General features: G+C 40.6%; 1 protein-coding gene across 2 annotated transcripts in view; it reads right to left on the bottom strand.

Moving 5' to 3' along the window:
• LOC115363809 (4-aminobutyrate aminotransferase, mitochondrial-like) overlaps positions 1-10460 on the bottom strand; it is a 48163-nt gene extending 37703 nt beyond the window's left edge. The window contains exon 1 of one of the 2 annotated variants that reach the window (XM_030058127.1): positions 10130-10460. The gene's annotated coding sequence lies outside the window, so the exon portion shown is untranslated. Of the gene's footprint in view, positions 1-10125 lie in introns of both variants that reach the window. The other variant, XM_030058126.1, reaches the window with a different exon arrangement.
• Positions 10461-11107: the final 647 nt, after the last annotated feature.

Genomic DNA, 11107 nt, shown 5'->3' on the forward strand with positions numbered 1-11107 from the left:
GACTGAAAAATCCGCCTTCAGTTTAGGCTCCAAGGCGACCAGAAGGAGGAATGAAACAGCAAGCCCATTGAAAACTGGACCAGCCAGTACTTCGCAATTCTAGGAAGCTTTGGAGCGTTGGTTGTATAACCACCAGTGACCAGCGTGGCTTGCAAATGGAGTAGAAATGTCATTTGTCTTTGTTTGCTGTGCAGTGAGGTAAAATCAGACAAAGCACGCTGAGGAAACCCAGAATTCTATAATTAATTATGATGTGTGCGTAAAGGGTTAAAATGAGGATTCTGAAGCAGTCATCACCATGGTGAGGATCTTCAGTTTGCTGTAGCTTTAACTGCACAGAGATATCAGCAATTTCACCTGAATTATCAGCTGCGTGCATGGGTTTAAGCAAAAATAATAAAATACTATACTGTAAATAATAATAAAATATTCTATGCTGTGATACTCGCCCTATTAAGACTTTCCATTTGCATCACTGATCTTCTACCAGCCCTGTCTGGCTCCATTATGGACGCCCAGTGGAGGAGAGATGCTGGAAAATACATACTTATCAAAAGTGTAACTGCAATACAAAACAATAATTCAAAGCATTAATTAGTTATGGTTCATATTAGAAAAACCAGTAGTTTGAAAGCAATTGGTGAAGGCACAAAGTGCACAAGATCTGAAAGAAAAAAAATTTTTTTTTTGGAAAAATGGTGATGAGTGTCCGTTTAGCTCATAAAACATGGAACCAAAACTTTACATGTTGCATATGTATTCTTATTAAGAATAGCTCTATTGCATTGGAGATTCTACAGTTGCTTATGGGCTCACTGGCAGCCTGGCAGAATCGCTACAACCAAAATATTTTATTAACAAGTGTTATTAGAAATACCGGTAAAGGAGGATTTCCCATGTCTTTTGTGTGCATGATTATCTTCAGCCGAGTCACAGCCGTGCAGAGAAACAGTGCAACCGCTCTGCCCCTCATATGAAATTGCTTAATTATAACGCCTAGCAGAACAACCTGCACCAGCATTATCAGCTCACTACCTGTTATAATATTCCTGCAATATCAATATAACTTTACTGCCAACTACAAAACCTGCTGGTGTGACCTGCGCTTGAGTGTGAATGATTCATTCAGTCGGTGTGTGTGATGTAACGTTGCACAGTGTGTTATGTCACCAGCCGCTGTCTGCATCTCGTCGGCGGTGCTGAATATCATTCCGAGCGTGTGTGCTGCGACACACACCAGCACAGTGTCTGTGTTTGCCTTACAGATTATTTGTGATTGCATGAGATTAGGCTTATCACATTAGATCTCCACTTGTGTATACAGTGAAGTGACTTGATTTGTTTAGATCCCGTCATCTCTCCACTGGCAAACTGGAGCCAAACTCAGGTCACGCTGATGATACACCCTTCTGTGCTTCACTAGCTCTAGTTAAAGCACCACACCAGTGATTCTGAATGTTTACATTTACTACAATTTCCCCACATTTTGCACTGCAGTAAAGCATTTTGTAAATCATGTGGGGTACTAAAGATGTTACCTGTTACCCTTCCCTTCCTTTTTTGCTTGTTTTACTGGAATTAAATGCTTCTAAAAGGCCCGAGGATGTGTTCAGACACGAGCATTTACACACAAGAAATCTAATGTCAATTTAATCACTGATCTGACATTTAAATATATCATTTTAAAAATTAATATGTCTTTCCTTTTTTTTTTTTTTTTTTTTTTACATTTTGAGGTTTTTCCTAATTTTCTGAGTTTTTTCCTTAGAATTTTCTATAATTTTCTGGTAATTATTTCCATTTTTTTAATGCAATAATGTTTATTGTTTTGACCTACATAGCCTTCATCCAAGTCATGCTCAGATTAATTCAAATTTACTACAAATGAATATCTGCCCTAAATAATCAATACTGTATCGACCCTGAAAAGTCAATATCAGTCAATCCCTACTTCACTGTTCACACAAGATTTACTCATCAATGCTAGCTTACCCGTTTCCTCACAAATTCTTTGATATTCCTGCCTTCAGTTGATCAAGAACAGAGGGAGGAGCATCTTCTGTACAGCAAAAGGTGAATCGAAAAAATTGCTCATCTCATCATTGCTGTCATTTTCAAGCCAAGTCCAGCCAGCTTGCCACCCCAGGGCGACAAGTCAAAATTGCCCGTTTCACACCTCACTGCCAGCCAACTCATTAGCAAGGAAAAACAGATACAAGAAACGAGAACACAACTGTTCCTCGGGCCATTCTGCTGCTGGTGAAGAAAAAATGTAGGCCTCTGACCAATCTGCACATTTTATGCCTTCTTACTCAACATGTTGCCACGTTTTTGATAAATGCGCTCAAGATTATTCAGAATCCGCTAACCATCAAGTCTTTTATGATAATCCTGTCTGATTTTAATGTGCTGGAAGACTAATGCCCCATGAATTGCTTTCATGTAAACCATACAATGCTTTACAGCATTTTAGCCTACAGAAATGGCCAACCATTCACAAAGATATGCAGTAAGATTTGAATGCACTTTAGATTTCTGAAGCAACTGCACAAATCTGAGCAACTGAGAGTAAGATTTGGATAAAATTTCTTGCAAATTTGAGAATTGGGATCAGAGATTTGAGGAAGCTATGATTACCAGTACCTTCAGTCTGTTAATCATTACCATTTATTTTGAGAGGACATGTTATATTTGAGCCTGTAATATGAGCAGCAGTAGTTATGTAATGATTGCCGTACATCATTGGTGCCATAGCAGAGGCATTTCTCAAGATATTGTGGTCTTTGCCCTCATGTAAGCATTCAGATTCAGTGCGCAACATACACAGACACACCTACCAAACACACACCTTTGTGAGTGATCGGTGCTTTGCCTTGCAAAACAGCAGCATTGTTGCCAGGCTGCTGCTGAAGCCAACCTCCTGCTTTTCTTCTCAGCTACAGGGCCCGAGCCCCCAGCATGTATGTGTTTGCAGTGACAGAGCTCGAAGGGCTCTGGTCCCCAACTGACGTAACAATCACATCAGATTCAAATGAGAAGTGGCATTGCTGAGACAAGAGGATTTGTGCTACAAATTGTGATGTCTGCAGCAAAGAGCTTATCTGAAAAAAAAAAAAAAAAAAAAAAAAAAAATCAGTGATAAATACATTTAATTGCATTGGATGTATTTGAAAATGCCATTTTCAAACACACTCCTCCACTATAGATATCAAGAACATGACAATGACATTGCATCAGTCAAACCACCAGACATGCTTTGGATCAGGTACAATAAACTTCATCACCAAAAATCTGCAACTGAGGAGCACCATTTGGACCAAAATCCAAGTGGAACATTTCTAGTAGTTTACTGTTCAAGGCCTGCAAGAATTCAGGCTGTTCTAGAGACGAAAGAGGGTAAAACATGGTATTAGGTATAGTATGTATAACTTAATAAAATGGATATGAAGTGTATATTCAAAGGCACTTTTTTCCATGACATAAGCAGTACAGGAGCATCTGCTAGGAGCCAAACGCTAATAATGACTCAACAAAAGAGTGCTGTGTAACCACGGTGCAATGAGATATTATTGAACACTGGAAATGGTTGATAGAAGAGCCCTGCTGCTCGGTCGCTGGTCTTTGATCATCATAACAAAGCTCCCGAGACAGAGCCAGATGAATATCTATTTGAATCCCAGCTCCTGTGAGAGCATGAAACTGCAAGAGGTAAAGATGTGAGGTGTCAGGGTGGGAAGAGATTGGGGAAAAAACATCTACGAGTTAGAAAACAAGAGGGCAGGCATCATCATGATCGACTACAATGTTTTATCATCAATCAAGTATGCAGATTCAAGATTCAAGCTTCAAACAATGGTAAAGACAGAATGGGTTCAGCATGTTTTGCAATCACAAGAAATGTTCCAGGGAAAAAAAATCCTCTACTGGAAAGTGCAAGCTATTCATGGTCAGCTAGTGATTCTGCATGTTTTGCCTATTTTAGAACTCTGTTATCATTTTTCATCTCTTTTAGCGATTGGGAAAAAGTAGGAGGTGCAAGGTGCTGCATGGACCCCATTTCCTGTTCCACCAAGGGCCAGCACCAACACAACACATGCTGCTTCTCAAAGTCTACGCTGAAGCCAAGGAGGGATGGTAGCATTGCACTAAGAAGGTTATGACTGCTTCTGCCGCCAGTTCTTCAGTGAAAAGTGAACATCTTAATACATCCCCAGATATATTAAGATGTTGAAAAATAAGTGAAGAGATCGTGAAGCAAATGATTTGTGGACAAGTTGCTCAGCAATAGGGGCTGTTCCGATTGCTGCCAATTTCATTTGTACAGACTGGACCATGTGGAATGTAGTTCTACAAATGACAGTTCTGAATGAGCGGAGGAAAAATAAGTAAAATTCATTTCACTTGTTTGTACATTAATTCTGTTGCTAAATTTTTTTTTTTTTTTTTTAACTATAGAAGAAAAAGTAGCCTGAAAATAGCCCTCGTGAATCACTACACCCAAATATTTGTATTACTTGACAATTTATGAGGTTTGGAACTGATCTTATTCCCAAGGCTGGATTTGATTGGAATATGTTTGAGACACTCGATTGGCCTGTTGATAAGACAAATTCTCTGACAAACAAGAGTTGTGAGTCAGTTAACTATAACTGGTTTAACACTGACCTATGGTCTTAGCCCATAGATAGGACAAGCACTGACTTCAGTAAATCATTTCTGATAGAGACATGGTCAGACCCCATTGAATTATAGCGTGATTCATGGGGTCTGGAAACCAGGCTAATGAAAAAGGATGTTTTTTTTGTTTTTTGTTTTTTTTAACAATCATTGCACATGTTTAATGGTAAGGGAAAGATAAGGTAAAAAAGTTAATCAATCAAGTTGTAATTGTACCATTGTTTATACACTTGGTTGGTTAACCGTACCATTGTTTATAGACTTGAATCAATCAAATAAATAAATAAATAAAATTATTTTTTAATCAAATCAACCACTAGTGAATCATGAATCAAATCAAACTGGTGTCAAGCCAAAGATTTATACCCCTATTGGCAATCCAGATCTGACTGAGGCTATTACAGTGTCTATCTATCTGACCCTCATAATGACCTAAGCGATGTCTCCAGCAGTGCAGCTGGAGCTGAACTCTTGACAGCTTGCAGACGCTATCAGGTCACTGAGTCAGGAATGTGACCTACATGCAGAGTTGTACTTGGTAGGCGGTCAGGGCCAAGGTTAGGTACTCTTCCAGTAAGGCAACGCCTCTGCTATCCTCAGGCGTCCTTTCACAGATGGCATTAGGAAACCACCTCCAACACGTCTACTAGATGTAATATTACTCCTTCATTCAGACAGTCGCAGTTTCCCCGCTAATGTGGAAAAAACTAGAAATAAAAACTGCCCAACAGTGAAAATTCATCTTCTCACCTTACTACTTACAATAATGACAATGATAACATTAAAGCTCAGACACACAAACGCTGTTGTTCACATATGTCCAAGAGCATGCAAACGAAATTTTTACTGTCATAACGTACCAGCGGGGGAGTTGTTGATCTGAGCCACTTCCCGTACTGTTTTGGAAAATAAATTCCCCACCCAAAACAGAGACATAATTCCCCGTCCTTCTTATATTTTCAACTGCTCATACATGGGATGGTGCGACAAGCGAGCAAGTTGTGCTGCAATACTTTTCAGTTATGAGATGATTATTAGATGTTTGATGAGCTTTCTGTTGTGCAGCTGTGTCAGTGAGAGCTGTGCATGCTGAAACTCTTTGCTTGCGGATACAGAAAAGGTCAGTGAAAGTCTAAGATTCCTCAAAATCTTTTTAAATCTTCAGTGTCAAGCTGGCAGGGCAATGTTTAACAAGCGAGCATGTGGAGTACACCTTGACTGGAATAAAATAATATGGCCTTTAAAGGCTTGGGACTGTTGGCACAATTGAGACTTGCTGTGTAAGCATTTGATAATGCTCCAACCAACCTATCAAGGCTGGTTTAGATGTCCTGACAACCAAGAATTCAGGAGTTGATATAAAGTGGTGTTGGAAGAGGGCCAGATCTCTTGGAATTCCTCAGCCCGAATCCCATAATCCTGACCTGGACTTCATCTCTTTTATCCATGCTTAATCTTTTTTCTCTATGGTAATAAATACTGTATTTCTGTGTAAAATCTTTTTAGTGATAGACTAACACAAGTTATGTTATTGCCTAGTTTTGCTACGTTTAAAGGTACAGCGTTTTCATCCATCTCTACAAGTAGTCTGACTGGACATGGTTGATGGGCTCATCTCACTAAGTAATTAGAAAAATTCCTCCAATCAGGCAAATGGAAAGCATCCACTCAGCAACTTTACCGCAAATGAACTGGAGGAGCCGGTATGGCCAGCCAATCAGATTCCAGTAATGTGAGGACTGACTCTTTACAAATAAAAACACCATGATTTCAGCCAATTATACTTGCACCTGAACAGCAAGGACAACTAGGGAGTACACATTCAAAAACTTAACTTAGTTATTTATTATGCATTAGTAGTTATTTTAGTTGCAGTGATTAGTGATTTAGTTGCAGTTTTTGTTGCCGACCCCACCTAACAAATCGCCTTCAGACTAGGAATGGGACTTGGCAGGGACTCCCTGATACCATGTGATTCATGATACTTGGGTGTCGTATCGCAATTCAATATTATGTGATTACGAGTAAAGTTGAGATTTTTTTTTTTTTTACAGTTATTGTAATTCATATATAAAGATGAGAAATCATTTTTTATGCCTCCAGTCCAGCAGCAGGTGTGGCCAGAAGCATTAGCCTGTGTTTTCAGGCTGTCTGTCAGTCCATCTATCCGTTCCTTTCTCATGATCGTGATATCTCAGGAACAGCTTGAGGGAATTTCTTCAAATTTGGCACAAATGTCGCAGGATGAAGTGATTAGATTTTGGTGGTAAGGGGTCAAAGGTCAAGGCTACCGTGACCTCACAAAACACATTTCTGGCCATGGAAAATTAAATGAAATAAAAAAAAAATTCTAAAAGACAAATAAATAAAATAAAATAAAAAATAAGCTCAACAATAACAATGTCATATACATTTGATTAAATGGATGACAAACATCAAATCAGGGTCAGAACGGTGATTTAAAAAAAAAAAAAGTAAAAAAAAAAAAAAAAAAAATGTAACTGATAAAAACCCATACCCATACCTACTAATGGCATGACCCACCTGCTGAGATCCCATCACTATGCAACAGAATCCAGATAACAAGACGTCATATTAATGCAAGGTGTACTGTAAATGAGGCCTTTGTCTTGTATCTTTAATCTTGTATCTGCGACGTCTGTTCATAAAACAGGAAGCTTCAACAACATTTCCACAGCTTGATACAAATGAAGCTCACTAAACGGCACTTGTCTTGCACGTAATGTGTCTCAAAGACACAGTGTTTCTGTGCCGGGCACACACTGAGAGCACGTTATTGACATGGTGGCCCACAACAGTGCTTTCTCTAAGACTCGATGATGTGACAGTGCAGCTTCATCTGCTCACTCCCCCAGATAGAGCAGATGCAAGAGGCTGCTATAAATCAGAATCAGTTTCAACGCACATTTGAGGAAATCCATGAGGTGGATTACATTAAATATGATCTATATTAGGTATAAAAACTAAATATAAGACTAATAGCCTACATGAACAAATTTAAAGATTATGCATAAGGTTCTCTTCAGACTTCTTGGCCAAATACAGAGCTTGCCTTACTTTACAGTGAGCACATAATATGACATAGAGAGGCTCTGTCTGTATTCTGCACTACCTACTGTAACTCTGCAACGCTTCGGTAAAATGATCTGGTTATTACAACTGTTCTTGGCCTGTGGCCTACAGACAGTTTTAGACTGCTGTAGCTCTTCAGCGGGGAATATGAGTGGTGAATCTGTTCTGTAGAATAAATGCAGGCTCAGCAGATGAAAAGGCTGTATTACTATAGACTCTCTACCATGCTTTTACTGAAAGAAAGAGAAGCCATAGTTGGTGACTGACTGTTACGGCGTACTACTGGCTAAAAATTCACAACTTTTACCTGCACACTAAATCGAATATAACTAGATTACCATATGCAAATGTATTTAGTTGACTTTCATACATAGCATACTATGTCCATATTAAATACCTAATTTATGTATGTCTATAATATGGATACACATGTGTGATCATGTAGAGACAGTATGTTGTGTTCATTTAGTAACACACAGATGGATGACAAACTAAACAAAAACCAACATAAAGTGCACCAGAATCAGTGCCACATGGCATAGATCCTGAAGGCATGGAGCTCCAATCTTCCAAATGACAGTCCAAAATCTCCCGAGGTGTTCTGCTGGGCTGAGATGTGATGATCATTTTCATCCTCATCAAACCATTCAGAGAGCCCTTGTATCTTTATTGCAGGATAAAGGTGATCACTCAGAATAATTTTGTATTGATTTGCAGAGAGCCTCTCCTCTAAAGGAGGTGGAAAATGTCCCCCCACAGCATAACAGAGCCAGCGGACCCCCTCACTGTAGGGGTCCAGCATTCAGGCCTGAGGCATTCTCTTGGTGGACTCGCACACTTTGTCCAGAATGAGGATGACTCATCTGACCACATCACTGTTTTCCACGTCTCTGTACAGCAGGGCCACTCAGCTCTCAAATGTGCATTTGTCTTTATAATGAGGGCTTTATGCACTGCAGCGCTGCTATAATATCCCTCTCTATGTACAGGATCTGTTGGGAGAAAGGAGCTCCATCCCTCCAGTGGAGTTCCAGAGACTTGGAGCACTGAAGCTGCTCAGGTGGCTCTTGGTGGCCAAACACCTTACTAAGATACTTTATATTGGTTTTCCTTCACCTGTATGTATATAAGCTGCACATGTATGTTCAACATACAGGAGACATCTGTATTATATCACCACAACCCACAAGGGGGTATATATGTTTGGTTCATATATGTCTCTGCATTATGTAACATACATTTCTCTGGTAAGTGGGCATATATGGGGCTAGTATGATGATGACTTGATTATGAGAAATGTGACTTTGTCCTTGCCTAGTTTTTGGCCAATATTCGGATTTATTTGGTGCATGTATAGCCTAAAGCCTACTGTCAAGTCTAATATCTTTATTTTTTTATTCTTGCATATACAAGAAAATAGAGGAAATCAACAATATGCAATGCTAGGGAGGATGAAACCTGAATTGTTTGTGCTCCACGTTCGTTGAGGAATGCTTTACAAAACTTTAGGTCAATGGATGAAAATAATTATAGGCTAATGAGAAAAACATATTGCTGCCTCTCATCAAGCTGTTGCCCCGGTGTGGAGCAGAGGGGCAGCCCTACTGTAGGTGTCCCTTCACCCTTTGTGGCTATCCCATGGACAATTATGCAATCCTACACTACAGTATAGCGAAGCTGACGACAAAAAATAGATGGGGCTCTACAGAACATCTTCACCAAGCACGCCTGATCTGTGGCGATGTTATAAATATTTCACTGATATGAAAAAGTTTGGAAATCTGTGCTACAGACAGTGCCAAGACAGAAACAAAGCAGACATGCGGAGCTTTCTACATGGCTTCACTGTTTAGAGCAAAAGTCTGCGTAATAACCACAGCCTGCTGTCACTCTGCAAGCTGCAAAAGGCGGAACAACATGGAATTGCAATGCCGGATCAAAATCCGTGTTTTTTTCCCCAACCCTGTGATACAACAACTGGTTCCGACTGGATCTGGCTGGCTTGCACAAGGAACAGCTGAGTCTAAGTGCAGTAGGTTAGATTCGGTCGCGGCTACAAATGATTAACACATCTATTGGGATGCGATTGCTGCTTCCGTAATTCATTTCGTAACATGCGGAGGCTGCAGACAGCACGGCCACGCCGCATCCTGGTGCTCTGATGGTTCAACAGCAAAAACATCCAACGATGTCTGGGGGACGCAACACAAGACATGAACGCAGCCAAGCGAAATGACAAGGGTCTGTGTCGTTGTTGAAGGCTGAAACCCCTCTAAAGCAGATCACAATGCGCTGAGAGCGGCGCCGGGCTGCGGCCGCACAGCCCGTCGCCGACAATAAAGCCAGAGCGGACACTTACCGAAGATGCCACTAAAGATCTAGACACGGGGAAAGCCCTTGGTCTGCAGCCCGGCTGATCGTCACAAGAGCTGGGTACGCGGGGCAAATCTTGTCCCTGGCCTGGTTCCCCAGCAGGAGGCGGGGCTTTACCCCAGCAAGGCTCCAGATCAGCCAATCAGATCCGCCCTAGAAGAACAAGCAGAACAACCAGTCGCTCGAGTTCGTCTGAACTCCACTGAATATGTAACACTGACAGACAGTATAGTCAAAACCCAGAGTCCGTTTTTGCTTCGATCTTGAGGTGTAAGAAACTGATCAGATCATCTATTCATTTGCCATCATTATTCAGTTTGTTATTATTTGTGTCTGTTGTGTAATTTAGCATCAATCAGTCACCTGTCATTACAAGACAGGGGTCAAACCAGGGGCGGACTGGGTGATTCGGTGGTCCAAGGCAAACCAAGCTCCCTTAAATGTTTATTCTAAACATTTAGACTATCTTAAATTCAAGAACACAATAAATAAAATAGCATGATCTGTTACTGATGGGCACAAATGCAAATCTTAGTGCAAGCACATGCTATGATTTTTTCATTAATGTTTCCTGACAATAGTTGCTGATTGGTCCTGCTTGTCGGGCTGTCTTATCCCTTTTCAGCAGCAAGACATACCAAGGCACGCTGGGCCGTGAAGGCTGTGTCACAGGGCTCCTGCAGCGTTTCCACTGGCACTGACATGGTTCAAGGTTAAGTTACTAGAAACCTGAGCTTGTCCCTGCGCAGGAGGTGATAGTAACATTTGATTCTAGGAACTTTTTTGTACAAACCCTTCAAGGCTACACGGGGCTTCTAAAATTAAATTCATGAAGATGGGCTCTACTGACCTGCACTTGACCTTTGTCAGCTTTTCTTGTCTAGCACACACACCCCAGCAACCAGCAAGGGACAACAGAGACAATGTAAAAAGAAGGCAGTTTCCTTGTTATCATCAGACGAGT

Source organism: Myripristis murdjan, chromosome 8 (genome assembly GCF_902150065.1).
Source record: "Myripristis murdjan chromosome 8, fMyrMur1.1, whole genome shotgun sequence".
Taxonomy (NCBI): Eukaryota; Metazoa; Chordata; class Actinopteri; order Holocentriformes; family Holocentridae; genus Myripristis; species Myripristis murdjan.